Here is a 19,764-nt window from a genome sequence, read left to right as displayed (position 1 = left end):
TAATTGCACATTTCTAGGTTTCAGAAAAGTCTGAGAATAGTGTTTCCAAAAACCCCTAGGCCTGAAGTCCAACTAAATGCTCATTAGTCCTCTCCCTTTTAATTTGTTATTTCTACTCCCAAACCTTATCAGTGTCTGTGGGCCAGTCTCCCAGATGCCAGGCCTTTCTTTTCCCAGAATCCACACTAGGAAAAATGCAGCAGAATAAAAAAGCAGTTGAAGGGGAGCCTGGATGGCTTAGTCGGTTGAGCACCTGACTCTTGATTTCAGCTCAAGTCATGATCCCAGCGTTACAGGATCGGGCCCTGTGTTGGGCTCTGCACTGAGAGGAGATCCTGCTGAAGAGTCTCTCTCTCTCTCCCCCTCTGCCCTTCTCCCGCCCCCCTCTCTCTAAATACCTACGTACATACATACATGCATGCATATGTACATAAATATTTTGTTTTAAAAAAGCAGTTGAAACTTCAGAGCCCAGGAACGGCTGATGAGATTTCCCTTGTGTTGGCATCCCCCAGGGTTCTGTTCTGAGACTTTGATTCTTCTCTTTCACGCAGCTTTTTCTGCGGTGTCTCAGGTTCCATCCTGACCTCTCATCACACTCCACCCTGATGGTTCTTAAACTTTTCAGGGTAACATATCATAAAACTTCAGAATCACTATCCCCAGAAAAATGCATACGGAAGTTATTTTTTTTTTAAAGAGAGAGACAGACAAACCCTTATCTATATTTGGTGAGTCAAAACACCACATTCTCTGATAACTATACTTTAGATTGGGGATTTTTGATGAAATCTGGCCTCGGACGTCACAGAGACTATGTGGCTCTAGCAGAAAGCACAGCCGCTTAAATCGGTGACTGTGAAGTTTTGCTTTCATCAAGGAAAGTGATTTCTCTCCATTAAAACAGCTGAAAGTTAACTATGAAATCATCAGTACATTAAGTAGGACACACTGAAGAACAAAGCAACTATTGGTATGTGTGTCTTCTAATACACGGACAGCAAGGCAAAATGGAAAACATGGCAATCAAAAGTTTGTTTTTGGTTCCATCACTGTGCTAACCCAGATAATTTTTACAGATCTCTGATCCTAAACGTCCTCACCTGTAAAATGGACACAAGACTCTCTACTTCCTAAGGTTATGGTGAGGATTAACGTAAATATATAGCGCCTGCACATAAGAAGCACTTGATATAGGGTAGCTTCTCATAAATATGATTCTCAGAATCTTCACTAGCTCCTTTAAAACATGTGCCTAATCTCAGAGAACAGATTAATCTAACAAAACGCAGAAGTTTAACCTGGGCACGAACACTGTAAAGATTTTGATACCCACATCCTCCTCCCTCCCTTCTATGCCCATTTTTTTGGTATGTCCACTACACCCTATAAACATTTCCATTGTGACAGCACTTCACTGGTATTGTACTTTTTTTTTTTTTTTTTTTGTAGCATATCTTTCTCCTCTCTCCATACTGTCCATTCTCTAAAGCCAGGAGCTTAACACTTTTTCTCTGGAGAAACCCCCACATCTAACACAATTCCTGACATACATACTGAGTAGTCAATAAATGATTGAGGAATAAGTTAATGAATAAACACCAAACCCTTCAGAAACTTCCTTTACCGATGATCATTAACTCCCTATTGCTCTGTCTTTGGTAGAAAATCATTACCGGGGTGCCTGGGTGGCTCGGTCAGTTAAGCAGCCGACTTTGGCTCAGGTCATCATATCACAGTTCATGAGTTAGAGCTCTGTGTGGGGCTCTGTGCTAACAGCTCAGAGCCTGGAGCCTGCTTCACATTCTGTGTCTCCCTCTCTCTCTCTGCCCCTGCCCTGCTCACACTCTGTCTCTCTGTCTCTCTCTCAAAAATACATAAACGTTAAAAATTTTTCAAAAAAAGTCATTACCAAATTCTTGGCTTTTCTACTGTGATAACCTCTTTGCAAAGTCTCTACCTTCTTCACCTACAGTCCCTGCCCCTTTTCCCACCCCCACCCTACCCCCTACACATACAGGCCTCCCCCCTTCCTTTTTCTTTAATTGAGGTACAATTGACATAAAACATTAGTTTTGGGTGTAAAACATAATGATTCAATATTTGTATATATTGTAAAATGATCATCACAACAAATCTAGCTAACATCTCTCACCATACATAGTTACAGAGTTCTTATTTAATTTTTTTTTTTTTAATTTGAGAGAGAGAGAGAGAGAAAGAGCACAAGTGGGGGAGGGGGAAGAGGAAGAAAGAGAGAGAATTTTAAGCAGCCCCCATGCTCAGCACAGAACCCAATATGGGGCTCAATCCCACAGTCCTCAGGTCATGACCTGTGCCAAAATCAGGAACCAGACACTAAACCCACTGAGCCACCCAGCTGCTCCCAGAATTTTTTCTTGTAATGAGAACTTTTAAGATTTCTTCTCTCATCAACTTTCAAATATGCAATACAGTATTAACTATAGTTGCCATGCTGTATATTATATCCTGATGAATTATTTTAGTTTTTTATTTATTTTTAAGTAATCTCTACACCCATTATGGGGCTTGCACTCATGACCCCAAGATCAAAAATCACATGGTCTTCTGACTGAGCCAGTTTATAACCGTTTACAAACTGTCTAAGTTTGTAACTTTAGAGTCCCTTTACTCATTTCACAACCACACCCCTGACCCCTGGTAACCACCAATCTGTTCTTTGTATCTCTAAGCTTGGTGTTTCTTTGGTTTGGTTTGGTATGGTTTAAATTGCACATATAAATGAGATCATGTGGTATTTGTCTTTCTTTGTCTGACTTCTTTCACTTAGCACTATACCCTCTAGATCCATCCATGTTTTTGCAAATGGTGATATTTCATTTCCTTAGGGCTGAATAATATTCCATTATAAACATATACCATATTTTCTTTACCCATTTATACATGCATGGACAGTTAGATCGTTTCCATATCTTAGCTATTGTAAATAATGCTGCAGCGAACATGGGGGTGTAGATACCTTTTCAAGGGAATATTTTGTTTTCTTCAAATAAATACATACCCAGAAGTATAACTAGTGACTCACAGGGCAGTTCTAGTTTTAGGAGTTTTTTCAAATATAAATATAATTTCTATTTATTTTTGCTCTAGGTCTTGGCTATGGCATCAAAGGTGGCCTTGGTGAGGTCGCACAGGACAGTAGTATAGCCCCTGGCCAAGGTATAGCACAGTGGTCTCGATGATGACAGTGCCTCTCGGTGGTGGGGTGCAGGGTGCCAGCACAGAGCCACAGTGGCTGGTCTCCTGGCAAGGGATGGTATGGGGTTTGCTGATCTTGTTCTCCCAGTAGCCTTGCTATACAGGATGATGAAGAGTTGGCATTATGGGTGGAAGAGCTACCTCCTGGGAGCACCTAACACCCAGACTGACATGTCCATTGTAATCCCTGTTGGTGACAAATGCCTTTATCCTGGTCCACTGGCCAACACAGGTCTGCTTTTACAACAGGCATAATCTTCAAAACCTTATCCTAGAAAGGATGCCCCAGGAAAAAGTCAATGATCTCAAATTCCTTGATGTGCAGGGAGAAGAGACAAATCTCCTCCACAGACTTGATCTTCATGTCTTAACCAGGCAGCCCAGTCTGGTGAAGTGGATCCACTCCTTGTCCTCAGCCTGGACTCTAAGAGCTCGGTGACCTCAGCCCTAGTTCCAGATGCTACCACGGAAGCCTCTAGAAGCCAGCACAGCCTCCCACCAGGACCTCCCTAGAGACTCTGGGACCTCCAGCAGCACCAAGAATCATCCACTATTTGGTGTTTCTCAGTTTTCCTTCTCTCTCTCTCTATCCTTGCCTGCCTAAAGACTCTTAATTGTTCAATTGTAACAGAGGAGGTGAAGCTGTCTTTTGCTTGGGTATATCATTCAGCACACTTTAGTCAGAAATAAAGCTGATAGAAGAAAACCTTTACATAAGGTTCTTTTTACCTAATTTTCTCACCATGGGCAAATGTAAGAGACATATGAAATCCACCCAGTTCACTTAGTCTCTCATTAACTAAAACTGAGATGTGGGCCATTTCGGTGCTCTGTTCTTACTCTCTTTCTCTCTCCCCCCACTGCTGTCCCCCACCCCATTTGCCTATTCCACGGATCCTGAAATAGGTTTAATTACTTATTTAATAGCTTGCATGGTATTTGTGCTTAAAAACTCACAAGGGAAAAAAAGAAGTGACTACAAACATTAAGAATACAAAATTTAAACAGAGGAAACCAGAATTTTGCCTCATGAGTGGTATTAGTTGCTCCTGAGGCATCACAAGAAATAATGGTCTTGTAGAAGTTCCTCACTCATTGCTGGAAACACCTGCACACCCCCAGGGAAGACCACCTCTCAATGTGCACCATTGAAGGCTATTTTCAGTCTAAGTTTTTTTTAATTTCTGTGCTTTAATATACCTATTTTCTTTTTTTTTATTTTTTTAAATTTTTTTAACGTTTATTTATTTTTGAGACAGAGAGAGACAGAGCATGAACAGGGGAGGGGCAGAGAGAGAGAGAGATACAGAATCTGAAGCAGGCTCCAGGCTCTGAGCTGTCAGCAAAGAGCTTGACACGGGGCTCGAACTCACAGACCGCGAGATCATGACCTGAACCGAAGTCGGACGCGCAACCGACTGAGCCACCCAGGCGCCCCTAATCTACCTATTTTCATGCTGAATCTAATAAACTGTTGGTAGTAGAAATAAGAGACAGTCATTAATTCAATCTTAATTCCCCTGAGATGTAAAAAAATTAAGCCAGGATCAGATGGAATTTAGTTCTTACTTTTTATAATCATAAGAAACAAATTAGCCACTCCTGAGATAGTTTTAGATCAGATTTAGAGCATCAGAAATCTTTTATATTTCCAAGCATTTTGCTTAGTTAATTTTCTGGGCAAAATTTCAGGATTTTGTAGCATATTTAAAACTCCCATGACACCAATTTCATTTTCTTTTAGTTACTTAATAGACTTAAAAAAATTTTTTTGATGCCAATTCTTACTTGGCAGAATCTATATATCATTCCCAGCCAATTCTTCATTTTTCACAAATTCTTGGGATTAGAGTAAAATTGCCAGACTTAGCAAATAAAAATGCAGAATTCCAAGTTAAATTAGAATTTAATATAAATAACAAATAATTTTTTAGTATAAGGATGTTCCAGGCAATATTTGTGTCATACTTATACTAAGAAATCATTCAGGTGACTTGAAACAACAGAAATCTTCTGTCTTCTGGAAGCCAGAACTCTGAATCAGGTTGACAGCATGGCCACAATCACCCCAAAGGCTCTGGAAGAGAAACCTTCCTTGCTTCTTCCAGGTTCTGGTGGCTCAGGCATCCTTTGGCATATAGCTGCATAACTCCAATCTCTGCCTCTCTTTTCCCATCATGTTGTCTAGTTTTTCAAATCTCCTTCTACGTTTACCAGACATTAGTCATTGGATTTAGGGCCCACTCAGCTAATCTAAGATGATCTCATCTCAAGAACCTTAACCACATCTGCAAAGACCCGTTTTCAAGTAACTGAGCATTCCCAGGATCCAGGTATTAAGACATGAACATAACTTCTGGAGGTCTACCATTCAACCTGCTACAGAGGAAAATGGCTAAAACTCCAAATACCATCTGAGGTTGATAAATTGATGGCTCAGGTATAACATGCAGTACACCCAAGTCAGAAATGAAACTAATAGAGGTAAATTTGTATAAGGTTCTTTGTACCTGATTTTCCCACCATGGGCAGGCATAATCTTCAAAACCTCATTCTATTTGTAAGAAGCATATGAAATTCATCAATTCCATTTAGTCATTCATTCGACAGACATTTGTTAAGCTCTATTTATGTTCCAGTGTCAAGAATCAGAGGTAAAAATCAGACTTTCCTCTTAAGGATCACTTTCTAATCAAGAGACAATTGATTAATCTATAAGTAAACAAATAAGCTTGTTATATTATTTAATAAGTGCTATGAAGGGAATAAACAAGGTGGCTGATAAGGAGTAACTGGAAACAAGATATCTGCTTAAAGCAGTCAGGAAAGGTTCTCAGAAGAGATGACATTTGTGCTGAATGTCAAGAGGTGAGGGTAAGCCAGCCACACAGAGATCCTCGCAAAAAAATTTCTTAGACAAGGAATAGTGGGTTTAAAGGTCTGAGGCTGGGAATGTGCTCTAGAAAAAGGTAGAAGCCAGAGTGGCCAGAACATGCTGACCAGGCAAAAGCATAGTACAAGAATGGGGCTGGATAGACTAGAGCCTGGACATTGCTGGGTCCTATGGGTCATGATGGAGAGTTTATACTTTACTCTCTAGAAATGAGTAGACACCAAAGGGATTAAAAAGAAGAGTGATGAGCTTTGGTTTATATATTTAAAATTCAGTGACTACTCTGTGAGAAATGACTTAATGAGGCAAGAGTGGAAGCAAGCAAACCAGTTAGGTTATCACAGTAGGCCAGGCAAGGGATGTAGAGTATTGTTAGGAATATGGAAAATAATGGAAATCATTTGGAAGTCAAACTATCAGACTCACTTACAGATTACATGCCGGTGGTGGGAGACGGAAGAGGAAACGATGACACCACCAATTATAGAGCATAAACTTTCCCAGTTAGAAAGTACGTCACCCAGACTTTCTTGCAGTTAAGTGTGACCTTGTAAATTCTAGACAGAAGATGTGAATGGTAGCAGTATGAGCAATCTCTGGGTCACATCCACAAAAAGAGAGGCTCACCTTTCATTTCCCCTTTCACGCTCCTCGGTGGCTGGGAAATGGGACACTTAAAGGAGCTGCCCTAAATCTACTGAAAAAAAGTCACTACCAAGCAGCATATTTGGTTGGATAGTCTCACTGATCAGGTCATGCTACCTTCCCTGGACTACCTGCATACTTTACTCTCTGTTATCTGAGAGAGAAGTAAGATCCTACCTCACTTAACCCCCACACTTTAGTTTTGGTTGCAGTACACCTGTTTATACCCTAATGCCCTCAGAAATGCTGCAAGAATTCCAAATTCTCTTTATTTCTAATCTGAATGTTCTCTGCACATGTGCTCTCTTTCTTGATTCCTGCCAAGACCTGGGTTCTGTTCTCTTGGATAATGTGTGCCAGAGCATCGGGGATCATTTGAAGCTATGTTAATGGAAAGAATTCCTTCTTCCACAGATTCTAAAGTGAAAAGGATTTCCTGTTGCACAGTGTCATGACAGGTCTTATACAATACATTAAGTGTCACCTCAGGTGCAGAAAATTATGATTGTTAACTGTTCAAATATTTAATACTAAATATCATGTTGATTACACAGGGGCTTAACATTCAAGTTAAGATTTGTTAATTAGGGGTAGATATTTAACATCTGCCTAGGAATTCTATTAGGAGACTGAACCTCTGAACTTACAACATTAACTATAAAAAATTAAATTAACATTTAGTGAAATGATATTATATAAAGTGTATTATTTTCCGGGGCACCTGGATGGCTCAGTCGGTTGAGTGTCCGACTTCAGCTCAGGTCATGACCTCACAGTTCAGGAGTTCGAGCCCCGCAACAGGCTCTGTGCTGACAGCTCAGATCCTGGAGCCTGCTTCAGATTCTGTGTCTCCCTCTCTCTCTGCCCCATCCCCACTCATGCTCTCTCTCTGTCTTAAAAAAATAAATAAAACATTAAAAAAAATTTTTAAGTGTATTATTTTCCACTTGTATATTGCACTTACTTTTCCATTATTTCTGGCTTACAGTCTAACATGAAATGAATCCTTTTGGTTAACTTTAACTGTATTCAGAGTATATACAATTTATAGTTACTCTTCCATGTCTAGGATTTTATTTTATTGAAAGTTAATTAAACACACACACACACAAATCTACTCCATCACTGCTGTTAGCAGGAAGAACCATAAGAGTTATTCTTCCAAAAACAAGGGAAATCACAACACTTAAAGTACATTCAGGGGCTTTTTAAATCTGTGTTTTGGTTTTGGTTTACATTAGATTAAACTATATATAATTATCTCTCAAATATTTGTAATTGCTAAATATAATAAAATTAGTAAACATAATTAAGATGTTTTAACCTCATTATGCCATTGTCATACTAAAAATGAACCCTTAAGCATCTTTTTCAAGTAAAATGTTCCTTGAAGGAAAATATCGTGTTTAATTAATATTTGTTACAAATATTTAAACTTCACAGTTGAAAGGGGCTCCTATATATTTCATCAAATTTTTACAATAATCCTAACCATTATCATTCATCTTTGGTAAAATAAAAACTTAATGAGATTACATGAATTGCCCAAGTTCACTCATCTAGCAAATGGAAAAGCCTCATTCCAAGGTCTTCTAATTCCAAGTTCAGTGCTCTTAATACTCAACACCCTGACTGGAGTCTAGAAAGATCCCACACTTAATGAAGTATTTTGTTACTCTAGATAATGTTTCATAATCAAAGTAGGTAATGCTATGCAATTACTGACTATATTTTCTGTTTGTCAGAACCTTATTAAACTATATACTAAGTAATTAAAATATGTATAAATAGCAAAATTAAAATAGCAATAATAAAGTATATATTATACATTAAGGAATTCCAATATGTATAAATAGCAAAATAAAAGTATATTCTTTGAAGAATTCCAATCTTCTTTTTTAGGCTTGTTTATTTATTTATTTTGAGAGAGAGAGAAAGCACACATGCAAGTGGCAGAGGGGCAGAGAGAAAGAGAGAGGGAGAGACAGAATCCCAAGCAGTCTACATGCTCAGCATGGAGACTGACACAGGGCTTGATCTCATAATCATGAGATCATGACCTGAGCCGATATCAAGAGTTAGATGACTGAGCCACCCAGGCACCCCCCAATAATACCAGTCTTTATGTTACCCCTACTTTGCCCACTTGAAACTGTCTGACCACAATGATCCTGAAAATTATGAAGCTGATAGACAAATACTCCCTTTCTTCCCATCTCTCTAGATTACTTCTCCCATTAAACATCCTCCCTATCTCCATTAAGGCATTTAATCCTTTGGTTCCTTCCAGTTCTCAGACCAATCATCCCAATATGTCTTCTTTTACTTTTTTACCCAGCCTGGTTCTCATTGTGCCATTTTCACAATACATAGTTTATTTACTGCCATACTGGTTGTCCTTGATCTCTTGACCCTCAGTAGGTCTCCATGTGCTGATTCCCATAGTTCACTTTTTCTGATGAAACTTCCAAAGAACTAATGTTATTATAAAAAATTATAAAGCTGTCACAATTTATTCATCATGAGTTTATAGCAGCAAATCTTAGCTGAGCCCTTCATCATCTTTTTCTTCAGCTTATTTGACAAACAACAGGCATTTGTTGAGCACTTTCATAATGCCAACTATTGTGCTATGATTTTAGGATACAAAATGAATAAGATAAGCTTCCTGCTGTGGAAGAATTCATAGTTTCATATACCCACCTAAAACTTCTTTGAAAACTCTTCTACTTTCAAGCCTCCGCCTCATTTCCATTACATATGTCCCCATCTTACCAAAAATATTGACATCACTAACCTGAGCATCTTCAAAACCTTTCCACTTCTTCCTGAATCTATGTATTGGTCAGGGTTCTTCAGAGAAACAGAACCAGCAGGATATATATACATTGTTGAAGGTCACTGTAAGGACATGACTGCTGCTTGACCCTCAAGCTGAACCTGAGCAATCCAAGTCTCCTTAAATACTGCCCTCGTTCTTGGAATGTACCTTCCACTCACTATTCCTGCACTAGGAGCCGCTTCAAGGATGCAGCCTTGAGAGAGTATGTGTTATTAAGACTATATGGACTTAATACGTGACTGAACCTTCTAAGCTTTCTGTATAGATTCTTATGATTCTGGCAGGTAGGTGAAATCGACTTGTCATGGCCTACCAAGATAAACCTCATATCTAAGTCCCCTTGCCTAATAAGACTGCTACCTACCAATCTGGAGTGGTCTCTTTCTTAGGTCTCTCCTTGTCCTCCATGTACAGACAGGAGCCAGTTTCATATTTCACCCAGAAGATTCCTAAGATTGTGAACCAACATATATGCAGAAACAGAGATTTATTTTAAGGAATTGGTTCACACAAATGTGGGACTGGCAAATGTATTAGGCTGGAGACTACGGGAAGAGTTGATATTGCAGCTCAAGTCCAAAAGCCATCAGTAGGCAGAATTCCTTTTTTCACAGGAACCTCAGACTTTGCTCTTAGGGCCTGCAACTGATTAGATGAGGCCTACCCACTTTATGAAAAACAATCTGTTTTGCCCAAAGTCCACTACATTTAAATGTTAATCACATCTAAAAGAATACCTTCACAGCAAAGCCCAGACTGTTTTTTGACCAAACAATTGTGTATCATAGCCTGACCAAGTTAACACATAAAATTAACCATCACATTCTGTATCTCCATAATTCTTTCTCCCCTCATTTTACTCTCTCAACAGGTATTCTGCTTCCTTGCAATTGCTAACCCCTCCACATGAGCTCCTGAACTTTTTCCTTCTATCTTCCTCCAAGAATTTTTAACAGTCTCTCCATTTGCACTGGCTCTTCTTCTAGGTAAATATGCTCAAATCTATTCTACCTTTAAAGAAACTTTCCTCATTCCATTCCATTCTTTGATCTCCTCAACTTCATGATCAAATTTCTTACAGAATTAGTCGATCTGCATTTGTTGCTTTTGCTTATCACTGACTCATTCCTCCTTACTTGAGGCTTTCTGGCTTCATTCCCATGACCTTTTGAATCTGCTACCTCTTCCGTTTAGGCTGCTCTCAGGCCATTCTTAGGGAAATGCAATTCTAGGTTCTGATTCTCCACCCCCACCTGTCTCCAAGTCTCACCACAAGGTCACGCAAGGGACTTTCTGCACTGAAGGGGAAGGATAGGAAAAGGATAAATGACTCAGAACTCGAAACCTAACAAAGTTTGATAATATTATACTAAATAGCACCATTTTTACTAAATAATACTGGTTATCAGGAAGAGAAGCAATCTTTTCAGTCACTGAGTAAATCTTTCAAAGAGATTACAGAATATAAATTTTGTAGAATTACTTGTAAATTATATCTATGACAAGTTGAGTATGTCTGCATATGAGGTTTTTCCAAAGCATAATTATAGATGATTGATTACCAGGTGCATCTGTGTCCAATAATGGAGAGGGTTGATTCAGACTAACAGAAATCTACCCAGAAAATACCTTGCTTAGAAATAATCCTGGTCTACAGAAAAAAAAAAAAAAAAACAGAAAGAAAGAAAGAAAGAAAGAAAGAAAGAAAGAAAGAAAGAGAAAAGAAAAAGAAAAAGAAAAAGGAAAAAGAAGAAATATTCCTGCGGTGCCTGACTGGCTCAGTCAATGGAGTGCATGACTCTTGCTCTCGGGGTTGTCAATTGGAACCCCATGCTAGGCGTAGAGATTACTTAAAAATGAAATCTTTAAAAAAGAAAAGAAAAGAAAAGATTCCTAATTAATATAGTCATCTTAACTGTAACAAAAATACACAAACAAGAGGATCTCAGAGATTAAGTATATTACTATTGAAATATACATAAATAGGAAAACACAAAAAGAAAACAGCTCTTGCTTCTCCTACAAGACAGATCACAAATGTTAAGGAAAAGGCTGGCTTGCCTAGGAAGATGCAAGAATTGCTGAAATTCCCAGAGATACAGTTAATTTTTCTCTCAGTTTAGAAGTTAGTGACATAATCAGAATGAGAAAAAGCTCACTCTCAGGTTGTTCTAGAAAGGGGAACTATTAGATGAGATAACCTGGTAGTGGCATATAAGTGTCCTGTAAGCTAACAGACATCCAAATTTGTTTCGGAAGTATGGCAAAGGGATATTTATGAATGCTTTGGCAAAATGAAACCATCTTACCCAACCCCTTCTGTTTCAGGGGATGTGGCTTGAAATAGCTAGATCTTTGCAAATGAATAATTTATAAAAGCTCCAGTAGCCTTTGAATAACATAATTTAAAATGAAGTCGTTACTGAGTAAAGGGAAAAAGAGGAACTCCAAATTCCTCTAATTTCAACATGGATTATCATATCGTTTCAATTTAAGATAATCTAATAACCATTTTAGTTTATTGCACCAGTCTCAGATAAATCCCTGCTTATGCAGCAGCCAAAGTGTTGCACGGAAGTTAGAATTCAAAGGAGCTTAGCTTGAACAAACTAATCTAAGCCGAGTCCTGGTTTAAGTCCATTTATAAAATGAGTTTTATCATACATTGGTGCATTTTTTTCTAAAACACATTCTGATTCTACCTTTAAAAAAAAAAAAAGATCTAAGTACAAACAAGAATTAAACCTGACAAACCATGCAAAAAAACCAATAGACTATCATTTTTCTTTATTGTGTCAAAAAGAACCTGTTTTATGTCACTGACATTCTTATTTAAAAGTTCATGTTCTAATTAATTATACTGGAGTTACATAAATATAACATTATCACTGATTTCAAATTTTCTATTAAGAAGTCTAGATCTAAGAAATGAATAAAACAGAGCTAGACTAAAATAGTCTTTCTACCCTCTGAAAAAGAAAATCATGCCCACAGTAATACAGTGATCAATCAGCTGGTTAGCACCTCCACAGTCCTCTTTCTAAATATATTTAAACATCTCATTCTTAACACCTCGAACACCTCACATGGGCTTAAACATTTTTTTTTTGCATCAGTGCTTATCTGTGCGTCTTGAACATACTTATATTATTATATGTAAAATACTATATAAAATTAAATTTGTGTACATGTATATTTATTTACCTAGATATTTAAATACCTTGAAGTACAGATTAGTTTGTTCATCACTTTCTCCCTAGTACATAGCAAATCATAGGCTCAAAATTGAATTGAATTGAATTGAATTGAATTGAATTGAAGAGCTATTCACAGATTTGGGGAAGGGGGGGAAGGAGTGTTAGAGGAAAGGAACACTGCAATAAAGGTCCTGAGGAACGTAGAGGTAACCAATGTATATGTAAATCATAAAAAAAAGCATTTCTAGACCTCTACTACTTGCTTATTAGCGGGTTATTGTCTTTGTGCTGTTCTTATTTTTTTTTTTTATTATATGCTCCTCCCACATTAACGTTAATGCTGGGTTTCTTTTTTTCTTTTCTTTTTTTTTTTTAGTTGTTTCTTCCCCCCAGCTTTATTCAGGTATAAATGACAATTCAAAGTTGTATATATTTAAGGTATACAATTTGATGTCTTAATGTATGTATGTACTATGAAGTGTCCACAATTAACTATTAACAAAAACTAATATTCCAAAAGCTAATACATGGTGTATATGTATATGCATATATAAATATGCCATTTTCTTTACCCATTTATTAGCTTGACAGACATTTAGGTTGTTTCCATATCTTGGCTATTGTGAATAATGCTGCAGTGAACCCAGGAGTGTAGATATCACTTCAAGATCCTGATTTTCATTTCCTTTTGACTATATATTCAGAAGTAGGATAAAAACAGTGTGGTCCTGGCATAAAAACAGACATATAGACCAATACAACAGAATAAGAAAACTACAAATGAATTCAACCATTTAGGGTCAACTGAACTTTGATAAGGGTGCCAAGAACAAACAATAGGGAAAAGATAGTCCTATCAATGGTGTTGGGAAAACTGGATAACCACAGGCAGAATAATGAAATTGGACCCTTACACATATACAAAAATCAACTCAAAATGGATTCAAAACTTAAATGTAAAAAAAAAAAAAAAAAGAAAGAAATGGAAAAAAACCTCTAAATGTACAGCCCAAACTTGACATTGGTCTTGGCTATACCATCAAAAGAATGGGCAACAAAAGCAAAAACAGGCAAATAGGATCACATCAAACTAAATACTTCTACTTAGCAAAAGAAACAATAAATAGAGTGAAAAAGCAACCTTAGAATGGGAGAAAATATTTGCAAACCACATATCTGGTAAGGGTTTGGTATCAAAATATATAAGGAACTCAGACTCCATAACAGAAAAACAAATAACCTGATTGAAAAATGGGCAAAGTATACAAACAGACATTTCTCAAAAGAAGGCATACAAATGACCAACAGACACATGAAAAGGTGCTCAGCATCACTTACCATCAGGGAAATGCAAATCAAACCACAATGAGATATCACCTCACACCTGCTTGAGTCACTTTTATGAAAAAGACAAAAGATAAAAAGTGCTGGCAAAGATGTGGAGAAAAGAGCACTTCCATACACCGTTGATGAGAATGTAAACTGGTGTAGCTTCTATGGAAAACAATATAAAGAGTCCTCAAAAAATTTAAAATAGAACTTTTTTATGTTAGTACTGGGTTTAAGACTAGACATCCATTTATCCCTCAAAACTTCTAAACTCAGTTTCAATCTTTCCATCCTTACTGGGAATGCGGCCAGGCTTGGCCCCTGTCCCATTCCATCTGATTGGGCCACTTCCCTGTGCACAGATACGTGTCAGTGTTAATTAACGATGCATAATTCATAACTCATAACCAAGTTATTTTAGCAGAGGTTTCCCTCAGGGGTCCCAAATAAATACAAACAGTGGCTCCTATGATCTTCCATGAAGCCTTCTTCTCTTCATTATTCTGATTTTTTAGTAAAAAGCCAACCAACCTGACAGAATAGGAAATAAGTCCTGGGAAAGAAGGAGAACAAAGCCCATTTCAAAGTCAGGCTTTTTGTTCAGGATTTTGCTACAAACCTCTATTGAGACCTCTTGTAAACTTGGGGCTTTCCCCCTTTTCATTTGTAGGTAAGAACTACAAAGGTGAGGCCCTTATAATGGAGGGGAGAAAAGACTGGAAAGGCCTCCATTCCACTAGAATTCAGACACAGAAGCTCTTAAGTGAAAGAATCTGGAAATTAAAACCTTGGCCTATTATACGCCCTAAGAATGTAATCTCACCAACCCACACTGCCTCTCTAAGGGCTTGATTTAGTCGGCTTTCCACTTCCACACCTTCTAATTGTGGAATTTCCTTTCGTTTTAATTCTCCTCAGGGCCAAACTCTGATTAAACTAACACATATGGTTTCTAGGATTTTGAAACTGAGCTCCCTCGGCAAGAAGCTACTTAGAGAATAAACCAGCCAGCCCTCTCCAGTTTTCCCTGCCCGAAACAGATAGGGCAGTACCCCAGCAGGCAATTAATTGACCCGGGCTCCCTTGCATTTTCTCTCCTGTGCAAAAGAAACAAAAGACAAAAATCCTCTGGCAGCTACAGGCTGGATATCAATTTACCACCAGCTCAGCACATTCCAAGTTAATGTACTTAGCTTTTTAGAGATGAGTACAATGTTAACATATTACTTACATCTCCAAGATAACCTTACTTTCTAAAACTTAATTGAAATTTTCCCTTTTTTAGAGAAAGAGCACTGTTGCTTAAGTAAGATTTACAGAAAGTAGCCTTTTCAAGATGACACCCTAATGTGTCAGAGAAATGGCAGCTGGCAGGAAGGCACAGTAATATGGAGACTTGCACGTTCATACTAATAACAGAACCACTCACACTGGCACTTGACTTCTCTGGTCTCTTGAACACACAGGCTTTTCCCTATCTCTGCCTTTCTCCCAATAAGCTTAGAGCTCACAAACCTATTTGTCTTTTGCTTCCTACCTTATCTCTGTGTCAGTTGGTAGTTTTAGCAAGTCTGAAACTTTTCCATATCTAAGGAAAGAGGGGTAAGGATATTTCAGCTTTCTAAGTCTTGTGCTCTGCAAGTTCATATGTATATCCACACATTGTAGTTTACTGAGCACCTGCACACTATATGTAAGGCCCTGTTCTAGACCCTGGGATATAATATGGAATAAGAAAGACAAAGTCCTTGTTCTCAGCTCTCATGGAGTTTCTGTTCCAGAAGGAAAGTTCACAATCACTTTATGTAGTTTAAGTTCTATAAAGAAAATAAATCAGGGAATGTGATGGAACATGATTTGGGCCACTTTTGTAGACTGGAGCTGACATTTGAATGACAAAATGAGCTAGAAATGACAAGATTGGGAGCAAAACATTGTATGTACACAGAGGGTATGGTAAGTTCAACAGGCCCTAAGTTCAGGAGTGACCACAGCCTGGTTGATGAACAGGAAGAACATCATTGTGGCTGGAGGGTAGTGAGAAATGTAGAACAAGGTCAGGCAGAGGAAGAGGAGGAACTTAGAGTACAGAAGTTCTTAAAACCACAATAAAGAGTTCAGAATTTATTCTAATAGTAGAGGGAAAGCATTCTGAAGTGGTTTAGGAATTTTAAATACCACTTTTGGTACTGTAGAGAACAGATGATAGAGGGGCATTCAGAGAAACCATTTAGAGGCCACTGCAGATGTCCACATGAAAGACAGTCGTAGCTTGTCCACATGAAAAATGGAAAGGTGAAGAAAAGTAGACAGATTTGAAAAAAATTTTTTGAAGGTATAGCTGTCTGAACTTACTGACAGATTGTATACAGAGAGGGAAGGAAAAAAAGAAATCAAGTAGCCATTTACTTGAGATAATTAAAACATGGATTTGACTTAGAATGGATTTGGTTTGCGAAATTAGGAGGTATATTGTGGACATGCTAAATGTCAGATTCCTGTCAGCCAAGTGGAAAAGTCAAGTAGGCAGTTGGACATTCAGTATCTCCAAACAGTGGTCAGAATTTTCTGCAAAGTCAAGATAGGGCACTCTTTCACTATGGACGATATCTGCGTTGGGTGATTCATTTATCCATTTATTCAACCAACATTTAACATCTGCTGTGTGTCTGTCACTCTCTAGGTAACAGGAATATAGGTTTATAAAATGAATGTTCCCTCTCATAAAAGTTACCATCTAATGGGAAAACATAAACAATAAGCAAACAAATAAACAAGAACATACCAGATAGTGATAAATGTCATGTAAAAATAAATCTCAGTGGTAACACATGGGATGCGATGATTTTACTATAATTATGTTCCTTTTATGTGAATATACGTTAATTATTGGCATATATATTGGGGGGGTGGTGGAAGAAGGATTAATGTTTTGGCCATAAAAGAACCAGCAATCTGTTCAGTTATCTGGCATGGGCCTTCAGGTGAAACACAGATGCTCAAAATTCAGAAAGAAATTAGAAATATATTCACAAGTAGAAGAGGTAAAACGAAAAAAGACATTTGGTAACAATCTAAATTCAGCCTAACAAGATTATCAGAGTTCTTTTTTTCAAGTAAGACTTTATGACTATCCATCTCTTCAGCTCCTTTTACGCTTCTAGACAAAAAAAAAAAAAAAAAAACAACTACGAAAATAATAAAATATTTTTATCTGCTTCTATAACCTGATTCTATGTGAAAATACCCAGAGGGAATTTCCATTCTTTTTTGCCTTAAAAGTCACTGATATTGCTTCTCTCTAGTTTACTTCTCTTGATCCTTGATGTTCAATTTCCTTCTCCGTGACTAGTGCTATCAAGTTATCTCTATCCCTGAGAGAAGGACAAAGGTCAACACTAAAATAGTTGAATCTGTTGAGTGAGAGAAGTCATAAAAGGTCTCAAACCAACTTTGGCAGCTGTTTTTCCAAAGCCAAAGAAGAAAGTGAGAGGAAAACTAATAACATGGAAGCTGATACAAATCTGATCCTAACATTTTATCTACCTCAGAAAGAACGATATAGTCAAGTATTGGAATATTGGGACTCTGAAATCACATTTTTAGTATAAGCTTAAAATAGAAGAGTAATATTCTGAAGACTATAACAAAGAAAGCTTTACTGTGAGATTTCCTATTTGATTTGTGGCAATAATGTTATAACAAAAAAGTTCAAATAAAAAAAAAAGCCTAATAAATGACTATTGTCTTCCAAAGTGCAGTTGCAAACCACCTTTTATCTCAGTGCTATGTATTCTATGCAATGAATTAAAAAATAAAACTCCCCTAACCTTACTAATCCTCTACAAATCTCACTCCTGATAAAACACCAGCAACAAATCACCAGTCTACCTAAAATACAAAATACAGTTTAACTCTCAAAACAAAGTTACTGAAAATGATCTTTATGGTCAAAAATTAAAGGGTAGTGATACAGCTCCTATTCCAATTTCCAGCACTAAATATTCCCTTATAAAACTTCATTGCAACACATCCCCTCTTGGGAACAGGTTTCCCATAGATAATCCAAATAAGAGACATGGATTAAAAAAAAGAATCAGATTTTGATCATTATAATAGAAACTCTTTGCATAACTTGATGGAAATGGAATGATAACAAAAGAGTTTATAAAACTCTAATAATATCCCACTTAACTAACATCATGTATCTTCTTAAAGTAAAATTTACACTTAAGGGTATATACCAGTATTTTCATTTTCAAGATTATATTTCCGTTAAAAACAGGCAAGATATAGTCTCTACAATATATCCTCTAATATATTCTTTAATACTCCCAGATGCAATGAGAAAATAAAAATTTTCGTTCTACTAAATATTCGTCCTTTGACAAACATCTCTGTATTTCTCGTTTTTCAGGTATATCTCCTAAAATGGCAATGTTCTTTTATTTACTTCTGGGCTAAGTATACCAGCCTTAAAATAACACCAAATCATCACTCTTAGAAGACATTTTATTAGTCAAATGTGGCTGTAGGAATATGAAATAGAATACAAACCTAATTGATAACAAGGTAGAGAGATGTGGCAATAAAATTGAAGGACCATTAATCTGTCACTTCATAATATTAGCATACTTAGAAGCCAAGATGTTCAATAATCAACCAACACTAAATAGATTAGAAAATCATGTTTCTGCAACTACTTTCCTTTACTTGAAAAGAGGTAAAATCCTACAGTGAAGACAGGCTTTTCAATCTACCTATGATGACTTCTAATAGAATTATCTACCTGTTAATACCATTTCTGAGTTTTTGCTTTTTTATTTACCTTAATTTTGTTTCAAATAATTTTACTGCAATATTGAGCCTAATTTTTCCTGAAAAACTCATAAGATCAATGAGACAATTAGAAAAACTATTTTCCAGAATCCATAGTTTATAGTTAAAACTGGCAGACAATAAACAACCTGGTTGTGCCGATATCTGCAAAAGTGGATGTGGGCAATGGGAAATGCCAGGCCAAGGTTCCTTGAAGGGAGCCCATCTTAGCATATGTGGAGCCAGTAGAGGCTTTGGGGCAAAGAACGACCGGTTCCTTTTTTTTTCTTTTCTTTCCAAATTCTTATTTAAATTCGAGTTGGTTAACACACAGTGCAATATTGGTTTCAGGAGTAGAATTCAGTGTATCATCATTTATATACAACACCAGTCTTCATCATAACAAGTGCCCTCCCTAATACCCATTAACCATCTAGCCCACCCCCCCCCAACCATCTCCCTCCATCTACCCTCAGTTTGTTCTCTTTGTTGTTGTGCTGTTGTTTATTTATTTATTTATTTTGAGAGACTGAAAAAGAGAGAGAATCTTAAGCAGGCTCCACGCTCAGTGTGGATCCTCACACAGGGCTTGATCCCACCTACCCACAAACCGCAAGATCATGCCCAGAGCAGAAATCAAGAGTCAGACGTTTAACTGACTGAGCCATTCAGGTACCCCAATTTGTTCTCTATCTTTTAGAGTCTCTTGTGGCTTGTTTCTCTCTCTCTCTCTTTTTCCCCCACTCCCATATGTTCATCTGATTTGTGTTTCTTAATTTCCACGTATGGTATTTGCCTTT

The 19,764-nt window shown here is 37.3% G+C and overlaps 1 protein-coding gene across 1 annotated transcript in view; it reads right to left on the bottom strand.

Annotated features, from left to right (window-relative positions):
* CDC73 (cell division cycle 73) overlaps nt 1–19,764 on the bottom strand; it is a 321,928-nt gene that overhangs the window by 86,913 nt on the left and 215,251 nt on the right. The gene's annotated exons all lie outside the window — the stretch shown is intronic.

The sequence above is a fragment of the Acinonyx jubatus genome, chromosome E4 (assembly GCF_027475565.1).
Source record: "Acinonyx jubatus isolate Ajub_Pintada_27869175 chromosome E4, VMU_Ajub_asm_v1.0, whole genome shotgun sequence".
NCBI lineage: Eukaryota > Metazoa > Chordata > Mammalia > Carnivora > Felidae > Acinonyx > Acinonyx jubatus.
Note: the sequence above shows the minus strand (reverse complement) of the source record. Positions and strands in the feature narration are given on the sequence as shown.